Here is a 14,919-nt window from a genome sequence, read left to right on the forward strand (position 1 = left end):
TAACTTTGTAAGCACTTAGTAATTAAAACTTTCATGCTTTTGAATTTTCTTCTATTAATAGTGTTTTTTTTTTTGTTATTATCACAAAAAGTTATGAAAATCTGCCTTACAAAAACTATATTGCATTCATAAGTAATCTATAACTTTTTTGATTCTACTTATAAACGTTTCTATTTTTAATTATTGCTATTACTAATAATACTAGCATAATCAATGTCAGTAGAATATCTAATGAAATCTTTAGTTTTTATTACAATTTCAAAACGTTTTTTTCAATAATTGATTCTTACAAATAAATATTTGTTAATTAATATAATTAGTTTACAAATGGTAATTCTAAATTGTAATTAAGAATATTAATTTTGTTTCGAATTTCTTCAATAAAATCTGTTTCAAATTAACAAATATTAATTAATGTTAAAGTCCAATTTAAATCTATTTTATCAATTTACAAATTGACCTTTCCAATTTTACATATTAAACTTTCCAAGCTGCTTTTCCTTAATTATCATAAGTTACAAATTAATAAATGATTGTATTTTTCTGCTGAATTCTTCAATAACATTTGTTTCAAATTAATATCTAAATGAAATTAATATTAGTATTTCATTTACTTAATAATAACTTTTATTTGTACTTTTTATATTTCAAAATTTCAATTAACAACACTAAGTTTTCACTCAATTTCATCAATAACATATGTTTGCAATAATCAATAATGCAGCATTAATATCTAATGCAAAAGTGTTGTTCTGTGCGTTTTAGGAAGCGAACACAAATATTGATAATAATGTAGAGATAATGCAATCAATATGCTAATATTTGTAATAGTTTCTACTTTGTTTGATTATCTGCAAGGATTAGATGCTTTTAACAAAACAAAAAATAGAATTTTTTTCAATGAAAACTTGCGTATCGCAATGCAAATATATACTAAATATATAGTATTTTCAGATACAGAGAAAAAATTGAGATTTTCAATCCGAATTCCAATTGGGAATTTTATAATTCCTTAATTATATCTATGATGTGAATACTAAAATTGTAATTATCAACTTGTATATGTATTTATTAATAGTAATTATTTCAAATTTCTTGATTTTACGTTTGTTATTAATGTTCTAATAATAATAAATGGATTTTTTGCTTTTCACAAAAACTTTGAACCAAAAAATAGAAAAAGATTGAAAAATTTCTCAACGGAAACTTGCGTATCGCAATGCATATGTGTAAATACATAGTATTTGCAGATATAGAGAAAGATTTGAGATTTTCATAAATCAATCCGAATTCCAATTGGGAATTTCATAATTCCTTAATTATATATCTATAATGTGATTACTAAAATTGTAATTATCAACTTGTATATGTATTTATTAATAGTAATTGTTTCAAATTTCTTGATTTTACGTTTGTTATTAATGTTTTATTAATAATAAATGGATTTATTGATTTTCACAAAACCTTTGAACCAAAAAATAGAAAAAGATTGAAAAATTTCTCAATGGAAACTTGCGTATCGCAATGCATATGTGTAAATACATAGTATTTGCAGATATAGAGAAAGATTTGAGATTTTCATAAATCAAACCGAATTCCAAATTGGAAATTTCATATTTCCTTAATTATATATCTATAATGTGATTACTAAAATTGTAATTATCAACTTGTATATGTATTTATTAATAGTAATTGTTTCAAATTTCTTGATTTTACGTTTGTTATTAATGTTCTAATAATAATAAATGGATTTTTTGCTTTTCACATAAACTTTGAACCAAAAAATAGAAAAAGATTGAAAAATTTCTCAATGTAAACTTGCGTATCGCAATGCATATGTGTAAATTGGGAATTTCATAATTCCTTAATTATATATCTATAATGTGATTACTAAAATTGTAATTATCAACTTGTATATGTATTTATCAAGCAATTGTTTCAAATTTGTTGATTTTACGTTTGTTAATAAGGAAATAAATGGATTTATTTGATGATTTATTTATGCAACCGTTCGTTAGGTTGCATAAGTGGAGGAGCGTCGGATTCAAATGAGCGTCGCTCTCTTAGATCCGTCCATGCAAGGATGTTTTCTTCTTCGCGGAAAAAAATACTGTTCGGACGTTCATCAGACTTCCTGCAGAATAATTGCAGATCTGGCGATGCTCATTTTGGTCATTTTGTTCTTTGTCGTGCTGTTTTCTGCGGCCGCAAGCGGGAAAACAAACCCCACCGGTTTTGTTATTGATTCCGATGTCGGCTCGCGAAGGTACGTACGCTGTACGTAGAGAGGGACACAGGACAAGTCAGGATCTGATGCACACGCACACACATAGACTCTGTGCGGCTGTGTACTCGAATCCAGTTTGTACCGAGATGGCGAGTGGAGGTGCATGTTAGAAGAGAAGGAGCAGAAGGAAGAGAAGCATAGTGAATGAGTGCGTCGCCGAAGAGAAGAACAGTCCATCGAGCACCGATCGTAACGGTGGATGATCATCATCTGCATCGTCGGACGAAGAAGTGAAGCAGCCGTCGTATCTCGGCCATCGTAAGGACAACAACTTACAAGAAAATATAATAGAAGTGCGTGTGCGAATGGTGCGGCAAATCGCTTCCTATCAAAAACCACCATCACCGGCAGTTCTTTCTGCATCTGAAGTGAAGCCATCCTCATCCAAATCCAGAATCTCATGGTAAGCATCCACAAAAAAAAACAAACATATTAATAATTACGAACAGAGAGAAAAGTAAGTTTCCAGGTAGACGTATTTTATATTTATTGTATCGGTCAAAATACGCTTCTTTCTACTCCCTTTTTCTTTAATCCAATTACATTTCGTTTCATTAGAACAATGCGAAAACTCCGTTCGGAATTAATGCGAAGACAAAAGATCCAACAACCCACCCCGCAACTCCCCTCGAAACTTGATTAAGAATAATTTCATTAAGCCGAAGCAAAATTTACAATTAACTCGTGGATCGTTCTTCAAATTAATTCTCTTTTCTTTCGCATATATAACAAAAAAAATAAAATGAAACACATACACGTTACGCAAATTGAATTCTCGCAATCTAATAACAATTGTAATTCTCAGACTATTCATTTGAAATCGTTAATAACATCTCGTTCGTAGAAAACGCGCATAATTTAGTTTCGATCTACTTTGAAAAAATAAATACGTGAATTTACTTTACTTTAGATAATGTTTTCTATATTTTGTTAGGAACATTCCATATGAAAATTATGAATTTATTTGGTGAACGTGGGTCGAGATTATCATCATTTATTTCCGGTATTTGAAAAAGATGCAATTACGTGATTAAATCAGGATAATTATTAATAATTTTGCAAGGTTATTTCTATTAATTATTATAACAAAAAAAACATTGATGTAATAAAAAGCATTTCATAATAGCATAATTTTATATAGTTTATTTTGGTTTTATGATAAACTCGTTAAGACTAGTTAATATTTAATGATTAATTAAGAAAAAAACTGATAATTATCTAATTACTAATTTAAATTAATTTACTTAATGCTTGTTTTAATAATATTATAAAAAAACGTTAAAGTTTAATTAAATATTTATCGATTAAATTTAACAAAACGTTATTATACATTAATGAATATACTTAGAATTATCTTATTAATAAATTCAATTAGTTTGATTCATGTTTTGTTTAAGTAATCTAAGAAAGAAGTTCATATTTTCATTAATACATCAAATCTAGTTAAATACTTAACGATTAAATTTAACATAACGATTTTATTAAATAATGAAAGTAGTTTAATTGGAACGTAATATAATAAAAGTTTTTGATAAATGCGTTAAATCTACTTAAATATTTAACGTTTAACTTTAATAAGCCGATATTACTATAACTGTTAAACTGTTAATTTTCTTATTGATATTTTAAATTAGTTTAATTAAATCTTGTTTGATAAATCTGATGAAGAAGTTCATATTTACTATAGTTTGACAAAACATTAATAAATTACATAACTGTAATAAAACGTTATGCAATTACAATATAATAAAGCAGTTTAGATTTTAATAAATGCGTCAAATCCAATTAAATATTTAATATTTACATTCAATAAACCGTTATTACAACAACGATTAAAGTGTAAATTTTCTTATTGATTGATTTTAATTGATTCTTGTTTCATAAATATAATAAAGAAATTCATATTTTGATAAATTAGTTAAGTTCAGTTAAATATTTAACTTTAACAAAGCGTTATTTAAATAATGATTCAATTGTTAATTTTTTTATTGATAAATTCAATTAGTTTAATTGATTCTTGTTTCATAAATATAATAAAGAAATTCATATTCTGATAAACATGTCAAGTAGAGATAAAAATTTCACGATTTACTTTAACAAAACGTTAAAAAATTACATACCTATAATAAAATGTTATGTTATTACAATTAGTTTTCTTATTGATATGATAAAGTAGTTCATATTTTGATAAATGTCCAGTTAAATATTTAACTTTAATAACCCGCTATTACTTTATTGATTAAATTGTTAATTTACTTATTGATAAATTCAATTACTTTAATTGATTCTTGTTTGATAAATCTAACCAAGAAATTCATATTCTGATAAACACGTTAGGTAGAGATAAAAATTTCACGATTTTCTTTAACAAAACGTTAACAAATTACATAACTATAATAAAATGTTATGTAATTACAATTAGTTTTCTTATTGATCTGATAAAGCAGTTCATATTTTGATAAATGCATCAAGTCCAGTTAAATATTTAACTTTAACAAACTGTTATTATTTTAATGATTAAACTGTTAATAAATTCAATTAGTTTCATTGATTCTTATTTGATAAATCTAACAAAGAAATTCATATTTGAATAAACACGTCAAGTAGACATAAATATTTAACGATTTACTTTAACAAAACGTTACAAAATTACATAACTATAATAAAATATGCATTTACAATTACTTTAATTTAATTTAAATGAGTCAAGTTCAGTTAAATATTTAACATTTCACTTTAACAAACCGTTATTGGAATAACAAGCAAATTTTCCTATAGATAGATCTAATAATAAAGTTCATATTTTGATAAATACGTCAAGTTGAGATAAATATTTAACGATTGTCTTTAACAAAACGTTATTATATTAACGAATAAACTTATAATTATCTTATTAATAAATTAAATTAGTTGAATTTATGTTGGTTTGAATAATCTAAGCAAGAACTACATATTTTCATGAATACGTCAAATCTAGTTAAATATTTAACGATTAAATTTAACAAATCGATTTTATTGAAAAAAATAAATTAGTTTAATTGCAAAATTTAATTAATTTTTATAATAATTAAACTGTTATTTTTCGTATTGATAAATTGAATTAGTTTAATTGATTCTTATTTGATAAATCTAACAAAGAAATTTAAGCAATTATTGATAAATTATTCTTAGTTTAATTAATTCTTGTTTCATAAATTGAATAAAGAAGTTCATATTTTGATAAATGCGTCAAGTAGAGTTAAATATTTAACGATTATCTTTAACAAAACGTTATTACAATAACGATTAAAGCAAGTTTTATCGCCTATTCAAAGTACTTGTATGAAATGAATATGGATTAGTTGCAAATGATAAATTATTATATATTTCCATTTGAAGTTGCTCTATTTTCCTGTACAAAGTCGTTCTTGAATTGAATGGATCTCGTCGTTTCCATAATTAATAGGACTGCCTGGATCCTCAACGCAAGACTTGTTTTCGATGCGAGCGCAGCTCTACTTTGTTTTTTTGTATTGCCAATGAATAATAGGTATTATGTAATAATAACTCAATTAAAATGAGCGACGATTTTCGCAGTTGGCGTTTCAGGAAAAACTAAAACATAATAAATGATGATGATTATGGTAATATTTGCGGAATGTTGCGTGTACATCGTTATGTTATTTGTTTGAGATGGAGGAATTCGTCGGCGGGAATGCTCGGAATGCATCAAAGAAGATTCCAATTAGTCTAGGTCTAGTTATTTCGGAGCGGTTATAAGTATAAAAAGAAAAAGAAAAATATATATATAATAGAAAATAAAATTGTGCATGAGATGTGCTCCTCACATCTCTTAGATGTATTTATTTCTTTTGCCCTCTATGGATTTTTCACCCTCGAGGCTTAGGTGGAAAATTTAGGGCCTCTCGATTTCTCTTTGGGAGAAAAGGGATGGAACAAGAAGGCGGCATCCGGCAAAAGGAAGGGACTTAATAGTACGAGGTGTAATAAAAGTCTGTAAACCTCTCCCCTCACCGAACCTTCTCTTTCCTGGATCTCGTATTTCACGTGAAACAAGCGACCGACCGACCGTTCGTTCGTGAGGTCCTATTTCCACGAAACCCGAATGCACGTCAACAACAGCTACAGCGAAGAACGTAACATATTATTATTATAGTTACATATTTCATGATTTATATAATAAATAAATTCAAATATAAAATTTAGATAGTTCATATTTTTGTTAAAGTTAAGCAATTCGGATCGGTGACCTAAACTCTACAATATTTTGAAATATGTAGAGCAGTCAGTCTTTAACACTTTAACTACGTCAATCGTATCTCAACATAATTTATCAAATCGCGTATACACATATGCGCGATTATGCGTGTACATATTTATCTTACCTATATGCATTCACTGCATTAATTTTATCTACATTTTATTTCCGAATGTAGGTTTAGTATCAATATTCCATTTAGTGTAATTTTCTTCTAAATTTCTTATAAATATGCAGTGAAACAAATTCTACAAAAACATTGAACTCTGCAGCAAGACCAGGAAGACAAAGTATGGAAACTATTGATAATTTAGCTGCAATAAAGTTAATGAAAAGGCATTCACTAGTTAATATTCCATCTACTGAAAGTAGACAAAAAAAGATGAAGAATTTCCTATGTTTATACTCAAATACTGATTGAGTTGAAAACAATAAACAAAAATATGTTACAACTTGGTCTCTTGAGTGTAAAATAGGACTTTGTATAAAGAACTGTTACACAAGAAAAAAAATACAAATCTGAAATAAAAATGTTGAAATTATTCATAAATCGGATTTAGTTTGTAGTAAAATATGATTTTTGATGATAATATTGTGTAATTTATTTATAAATTTACTTACTTACAAAAATATACAAAAAAAATTATCATAAAAGTCCAAAACACAATAAATATCAGAACATGATCATATTTAATTTAAGTGTGTGGTGGAAATGCAGGTTCAAGTGTGCCTTGTAATAAAAAAAAAATTGAAAAACACTACACTAATAACTAAAAATAAGTTTTCTGAAGAAAATAACGTAATATAAATATTTTAACTGACTATTCTGTTTTTTTAACTAATTTCAAAAAATAAATTAATTTTATTACATATTTTATGATTTACTTGTATACAAATTTAGTTTCAATATAAACTTATACACAAAAAGTGTACATTTGATATTTTACAATTTTGAAAAGTTTGATTTGATTAACTTTTCTAAATTGTGAAATATGCCAAAGAAATATCAGGAATAAACAAATACTTGAAGATTTTCATATAGATATGGTCTAGGATACAATAGCAACATTTAGTAGTAGATACCAAGATAGACTGGAGTCACATACTAATGTTCTGGCTATTGGCCTAATCGACAACAGTGAAACCACAAACAGAAGCGTGGTAGATTTAGTATATAGATTTAATGTCAACCGCGATCTTAAATTGACTCAATGTTCACATTGTTGAACAGATTGTGAATAAAAATTGTGAAATATTGTGTTTTTTTTTCATACTTTTTGTCTTATATTTCATAATTTTTAGTAAATGTTGTAAAAAAAAATTGATATTACTGTAAAATTATTACATTAAATTAATGAAAAGAATCTAAATATAGATTTTTAATCAATTATATTGATTTAATGATAGTTAATTTTATTAATAACGTCTAGTCTAGTTAAATATTTAACAATTTATTTTAACAAAACGTTATTATAACAACGATTCAACTATTTTTTTATGAATTAAATTAGTTTCTTTAATTATTGTTTCAAAAATGTAATAATAAAGTTTATATTTTTATAAATGCGTTAAATCTAGCTAAATATTTAACGATTCGTTATAACAAAATGTTATTGCAATAATGAATAAACTGAGAATGATCTTAATAGTTAATTATATTATTTGAATTAATTCAAGTTTGAATAATCCAATAAAGAAGTTCATATTTTGCTAAAATTATTAAATTTTGTTCAATACTTAACGATTTCAGTTAACAAAACGTTGTTAAAATTGGGATTAAACTTTAATCTTTAATATATTATTTAAAGTTTAATGAAAAACGATTCATTATGTCCTATTTCCATGAAATTGTAAAAAAGTCAACCAATAACAACAACATATTAATATATAATAGTATATAATAAATTAAAAATGTACATAAATGAAAAATTGTTATTTTACTAATAAAATTTTTGTACTTTGAAAAATTTTATTTACAATTTTTTGTTATTTTTACTCATTACATATTTATTTCAACAACTTTACTTTAAAGAAATTGAAACTTATTACTTCATTGATTAAATTTACTCAAATAATTTGACTTTCAGAAACTCAAGTTTTTCCATTTAGTTATTAATTTTTTTTACCTAAAAATTTGAAATTTTGTTATTGCATTGATCAAATTTATAATTATTTCAATAAGTTTACTAAACTAAACTTATTCCTGTTCCTGTTCAAATTTACTAAAATAATTTCAATTAGAGAAACTGAAATATAAACTTGATATTTATCAGTATTTAAGTATAAAAACAAACATTTATTACATAAATGTAGATAATAATACAAAAAAAAAGTTGTTTATCGTATTTATTACATAATTCGTAAATTGACTTCATATTAATTTAGATTATTTCTTTGATATCCTGTGGAATTATTTTTATTACAAAAAAAAATTATTTATAAATACTCATGATGAGATATTAATATAATCATTTTAATATTCGACTAATGAGCGTATAATCAGCAGTTATTTGAATTCAAATATTTATATTTGATAATATGAACTTTGTCTTATATTAGCTATACAAATATTTAAAGATAAGTGCAGTTAAACTAATTTGATGATGCAGCAAAAGCAAAGATAAAGAATTCAATACACAAATCTCACATAAGGGTTTGCGCAACCGGACTAATCGAAGACTTTAAAATCGCATGAAAATAAACAGTACAAACAGTATCATTTTTTGTGTAAAATGTGTATTAATTTCGTTACAATCAATTTTTTACTTTGTTCTATTAAAAGATTAGTTTGTTTTGAATTTTTCTAACCGTTCTTTAGTGAATCCGCGCTGATTGAAGCCGCACTATGCGAAGTTTTGCTTTATTATAGTTGATTAGTTGATTAATCTGAAGTTTTTTTCTACATAAACTTTGTCAATATTCTACCATATAATATATTTTGATTAATAACAAAAAAGTGTTAATTGCATAAACGATGAATGGTTTTAATGAAGCCGCAGAAGCTAAATAAATACACACACTTTTAGTATACTGAAACATGAATGGACTTAATTTGCTGTCGAGGTAATACAGTAATTAACTGCGATTATCCGTGTCGCTGTTTTTCCCTTTTATCTCAAATCCCGCGATAAGAGTCCATGTGATAATTTACTTTTTACCAGTTATAAGTAAAGGAAGAAAGCGGTGCAGTTTTCGATGTAATTGCGAGGAAATGTCGCTTCAAGGCAAAACGTATTCGTGCAACGTGCATATCATCATTATTCGTGTGTAAATAACAAAAAAAGAAAGAAGAAAAGAACAAAATATACGGAAACGAAATAAATAAGCATTAACTCCAGTTATTTTTCGTTTGTTGTTCGAAATAATAATGGTGTACGAGTGGCGCGACGTTTCCTGAATTCACTTGACATGATTTTCCAACTCGGATTCTTCACTTCTCTTTTTTTTGTTACTTGTAACTTGAAGTATTAGCATATACACCGAAATTACGGGACTATTCAATAGTTCTCTTACTTGATCAAACTTCTTCCAAAATATGTTTGTTTTTCAAAATTTATGTACAATTTAACTCATATTTTTATATGTAATTGTAAAGTTTTACTTTCAAAAATCGAAATTTTGTTAATTTATTTATTACACTCATCAAATTTTGTGTGTTTACTCAAATAATTTTTCTTTGAAATACTTAAAACGTTTAAAAATCATTTTTTCTCTAATTACACAAATATTTTTACTGTAAAAGAAACTATAATTTTATTATTTCATTGATTAAAGTATTTACTTTCAAAAATTTTGCTTTGATTTTGTTTATATTTAGTTAAACAATATAGGAAAGTAGAATTGTTGTTATTTTACTTTAAACTTGCTATTTCATTGATTAAATTTAGTAAAATAATTTCACTTTAAGTAACTGAAATTGCTGTATTTTCCAATCGAAGTTTAGTTCGAACAATTTTATTTTGAAAATTTATTATTTTACTTAAAAAAATTATATATTTACATCTTATTAATTAATTAATCAAATTTATATATATTTATTTAAACTATTTTACTTTAATATAAAGTAAAAACTTGTTATTTTTTCTAATAAAATATAGTTTTATATATTTTATTTACATTACATTCCTCTGGATATTTCAATTCTCTATATATTTCATATTTGTTTTCCATTTTTGTACTATTCAAGTTATGCAACAACTTAATCAACGTTAATTATTTTATGTTTGTTTTTTACATGTTTGTTAGCAAACTTGTATTTTTCTTCAACACAAAAAACAACAATTTTATTGAATAAATCCGTGCATATTATCATAAAATAAAAACATTCAACTGAAGAATGAAATTGCAAGAAAAGTATTTTCCAATTTGTGTAACTTTTCAATAAATGTATTTAAGTGTCTTATACAAGTTTATACTATTACCTTTCAGGTATAATAAACTGTAATAAATGTACATATGAAAAGTGTTTTTCATATTTTGTTACTTTTTCAATAAATTACTTTATTATTTATCAGTTTATGAATTTTCTATCTGAATATTTTAGTAGTTTTGTTTATTCAGTGTTTTTTTTAACTAAAGATTATCTTTCGCTTCCAATTCGTTCATATATTATGCAACAAATAAAAACAACGTTAATAACTTTATTTACATACTTTACGCTAGTTACCAAGGATGCAATTTAGGCACAATGTAATGCAATGATTCGAATAGTAACAAATGTATGCAATTTGATGTAATTTTGTTGTTGTTTAAAAGAGAGAAAAATACAGCAAAACTCAAGGTTACAAATCAATTGTGATTGTTTAAAATTCATCACAAAATTCAACATCACAAATTTCATACAATAAATTTTATTTATATTCGCACTGAAATATTTAGATATTTTAAAAAAGTTTAAAAATGGAGAAAATTTTGCAAAAATTTAGTAAATTTCTCTTCGTCAACTTCTTATCCATTAAACTTTAATTAGTATTAAAATCAATGTAAATATTATATTTTCATTATATAATTTTTATGTAATTTAAGAATTGCAATAACTTATTACATATTTTTTTAAATTATATTAGAAAGATTGTTTCAACTTTTTCAAATTGTTTTCATGAAATTTCATGCAACGATTGTAGGTTTTTTTATGTATAAGTAGACGGTAGGCAAAACAGATTCTGTGTTGGTGCATAATCAACAGGAAAATGCACGTTATCGGTGGAATAATAAACACGTAGCAAATTTTATGCTATGATAATTTTACAAAAGAAAAACTAGTTAAATTTTCAAATATAAATATTTCATATACATACACATATAAAGTACAACAATACTTCGCAGGCGTACTGCTTCGATTAGTCCAGGTTCTGTATAGTCCGGTTTATAAATTTGATAATATATATTTGTTTAGTAAAATGCGCATTTCTTCATTAATTATTGAAATTTGTATAAGAAAAAAATTGTATAAAACATTGAAATATTCTAGATTAAAGTTTAGGAATATCTGAGGAAATTGTGATATTTCACATGTACAAATTTATAAAATACAGCAATACTTTGCATAATACTGCTTCGATCAGTCCGGGTTCTCTATAGTCCGGTTTGAAAATTTCGATAACAAACCAAATTTAAATTGAGGTAAAGAAATTCCAAACAGTTCATTTTATACATAAATAATCGTTTTTTTTCTCTAATTTATACATTAAAGTATCTTTTTGTGTATAAAGCAAAAACTTTGGAGACGAAATTCTTTATTTGATCATTATATAAGAAAAGTTTTATAAAACATTGAACTATTATTCATTAAAGTTTGGGAATATCCGAGGAAATTGTGATATTTCACATGTACATATTTATAAAGTACAATAATACCTCGCATTTAACTGATTCGATCAGTCCGGGTTCTGTATAGTCCGGTTTAAAAATTTCAATAATAAACCAAATCTAAATTGAGCTAAAGAAATTCCAAACAGTTCATTTTATACATAAATAATCGTTTTCTTTTTCTCTCTAATTTATACATTAAAGTATGTTTTTGTGTATAAAGCAAAAACTTTGGAGATGAAATAATTTATTTGATCATTATATAAGAAAAGTTTTATAAAACATTGAACTATTATTCTTTAAAGTTTGGGAATATCCGAGGAAATTGTGATATTTCACATGTACATATTTATTAAGTACAATAATACCTCGCATTTAACTGATTCGAAAATTTCAATAATAAACCAAATTTAAATTGAGCTAAAGAAATTCCAAACATTGCACAAAATTATTCATTTTATACATAAATAATCGTTTTTTTTTTCTCTAATTTATACATTAAAGTGTCTTTTTGTGTATAAAGCAAAGACTTTGGAGATGAAATAATTTATTTGATCATTATATAAGGAAAAGTTTTATAAAACATTAAAGTTTGGGAATATCCTGTCGTGTCCCAGGGATGAAATTCTGGACACAGTGGAATATTTTCTTCTGGTGTTGTCGTTTTGGAGTCTTAGTTGTAGGAAGTAAATAATTCACTTTGTTTTAACAAGTTTATTTTAATAATTAGTACTCTTCCAAGACAATGTATTACTTTTTGAGATCGACTAAGACTAATTACAAATATATATTTTACTAACGAAGTTAATTTGTATTAATATGGACGGGGTGGGAGTTTGAGGAGTAAGGCACGTTTTGTAAAAAGACGCTCCGCTTTAGGTAACTGTTCTCCGTGTGATCTGTCGATTCTGCAGTTTCGTTATCAGTTGAAAATACGAAGAAACGCAGCAAACGGTCACTGTTTTCCGTGGGATTTGCCTACTCTGCATATTAGTTCTGTTAATGTCCTATGTTTGGACACAACAATCCAAGGAAATTGTGATATTTCACATTTACATATTTATAAAGTACAGCAATACCTCGCATTTAACTAATTCGATCAGTCCGGGTTCGCTGTAGTCCGGTTTAAAATTTTCAAAAACAAACTAAATTTTAATTGAGAAAAAGAAATAGTAGACAAAATTATTCATTTTGTACATAAATAATCGTTTTCTTTTCTTCTTTATACATTAAAGTCTCTTTTTGTGCATAAACCAAAGAGTTTGGAGATATAAACAAAAATATAAGAGACAAAATGTATGAAACATTGAAATATTATAGATTAAAGTTGGAGACTATCCGAGGAAATTGTGATATTTCACATTTACATATTTATAAAGTACAGCAATACCTCGCATTTAACTAATTCGATCAGTCCGGGTTCGCTATAGTCCGGTTTAAAATTTTCAAAAACAAACTAAATTTTAATTGAGAAAAAGAAACAGTAGACAAAATTATTCATTTTGTACATAAATAATCGTTTTCTTTTCTTCTTTATACAGTAAAGTCTCTTTTTGTGCATAAATCAAAGAGTTTGGAGATAAAAAAAAAATAAGGGACAAAATGTATGAAACATTGAAATATTATAGATTAAAATTGGAGGAAATTGTGATATTTTACATGTACATATTTATAAAGAACAGCAATACCTTACATAGTACTGCTTCAATTAGTCCGGGTTCTTTATAGTCGGATTTGAAAATTTCAATAACAAACCGAAAATAATTGTAAACATTATAAATAAAAGTTGGGAATATCTGAGGAAATCGTGGTATTTCCCAAGTTCGAAACGGAGGACAAAAATATAGAAATTTATTGATGAACTTTGATCTGAGCAGATAAATGGAAAGTGTACGTTCGGTATTAAGAATGATTGGAGCAAGGAGAGAGATAGAGAGAGAAAAAGAAAAGAGTTCAAAGGACAAGGTCGAAGATGATGATACATGAGCAAAACTGGAGCGATCTGCAAAAGTCGTGAGAACTAATAAACCTATGTATTTCACATTCTATTTGCTAGAAGTAAATAACAATTCAGAAGAATCAGTATAAATATGAGTATGAATATGAAATCATAATAATTCGAGTTTTGTTGACTACAACTTTGGTCTTCTCTGTTTTTTTATTTATTTCATTCTGAGCGCGTTGCTGCCCTCCTGCATGTACGTACGGTTTCCGAAACCAGTTTTTAAACCATTTCATAAATGGTTTCAAATTAATTACGCGGCTCCAGTTCGCCTTCGATGCACAAACCTGGAGAGTGGAGAGGACGAAAATAGATGCAATCCATACGATTATTCTCCCCCATCAACGAAATATCATCAAGAAAACAAACATCAAGAGAAAAATAATAAATAAAAACCAGAAGCGTAAATATTTACAAACGTGCATACACACTTCAATGATGATGTGCGCGACGATCCTAGGTGGGGCACCGTAGGATATTTTCGTCCCCTCGGGTCTCCTTAATTAACCGAAAACCTTATTTTGCCGCCGCCGACGGTTTTTGAGCCCATTTGGCGAGCAGCCA

The 14,919-nt window shown here is 26.0% G+C and overlaps 1 protein-coding gene across 1 annotated transcript in view; it reads left to right on the plus strand.

Moving 5' to 3' along the window:
- The first annotated feature begins 2,347 nt into the window (after positions 1 to 2,347).
- LOC108558288 (alpha-mannosidase 2) overlaps positions 2,348 to 14,919 on the plus strand; it is a 34,666-nt gene continuing 22,094 nt past the window's right edge. The window contains exon 1 of the mRNA XM_017915157.1: positions 2,348 to 2,690. The gene's annotated coding sequence lies outside the window, so the exon portion shown is untranslated. The remainder of the gene's footprint in view (positions 2,691 to 14,919) is intronic.

This window comes from Nicrophorus vespilloides, unplaced genomic scaffold (assembly GCF_001412225.1).
Source record: "Nicrophorus vespilloides isolate i.1.1-1 unplaced genomic scaffold, Nicve_v1.0, whole genome shotgun sequence".
Taxonomy (NCBI): Eukaryota; Metazoa; Arthropoda; class Insecta; order Coleoptera; family Silphidae; genus Nicrophorus; species Nicrophorus vespilloides.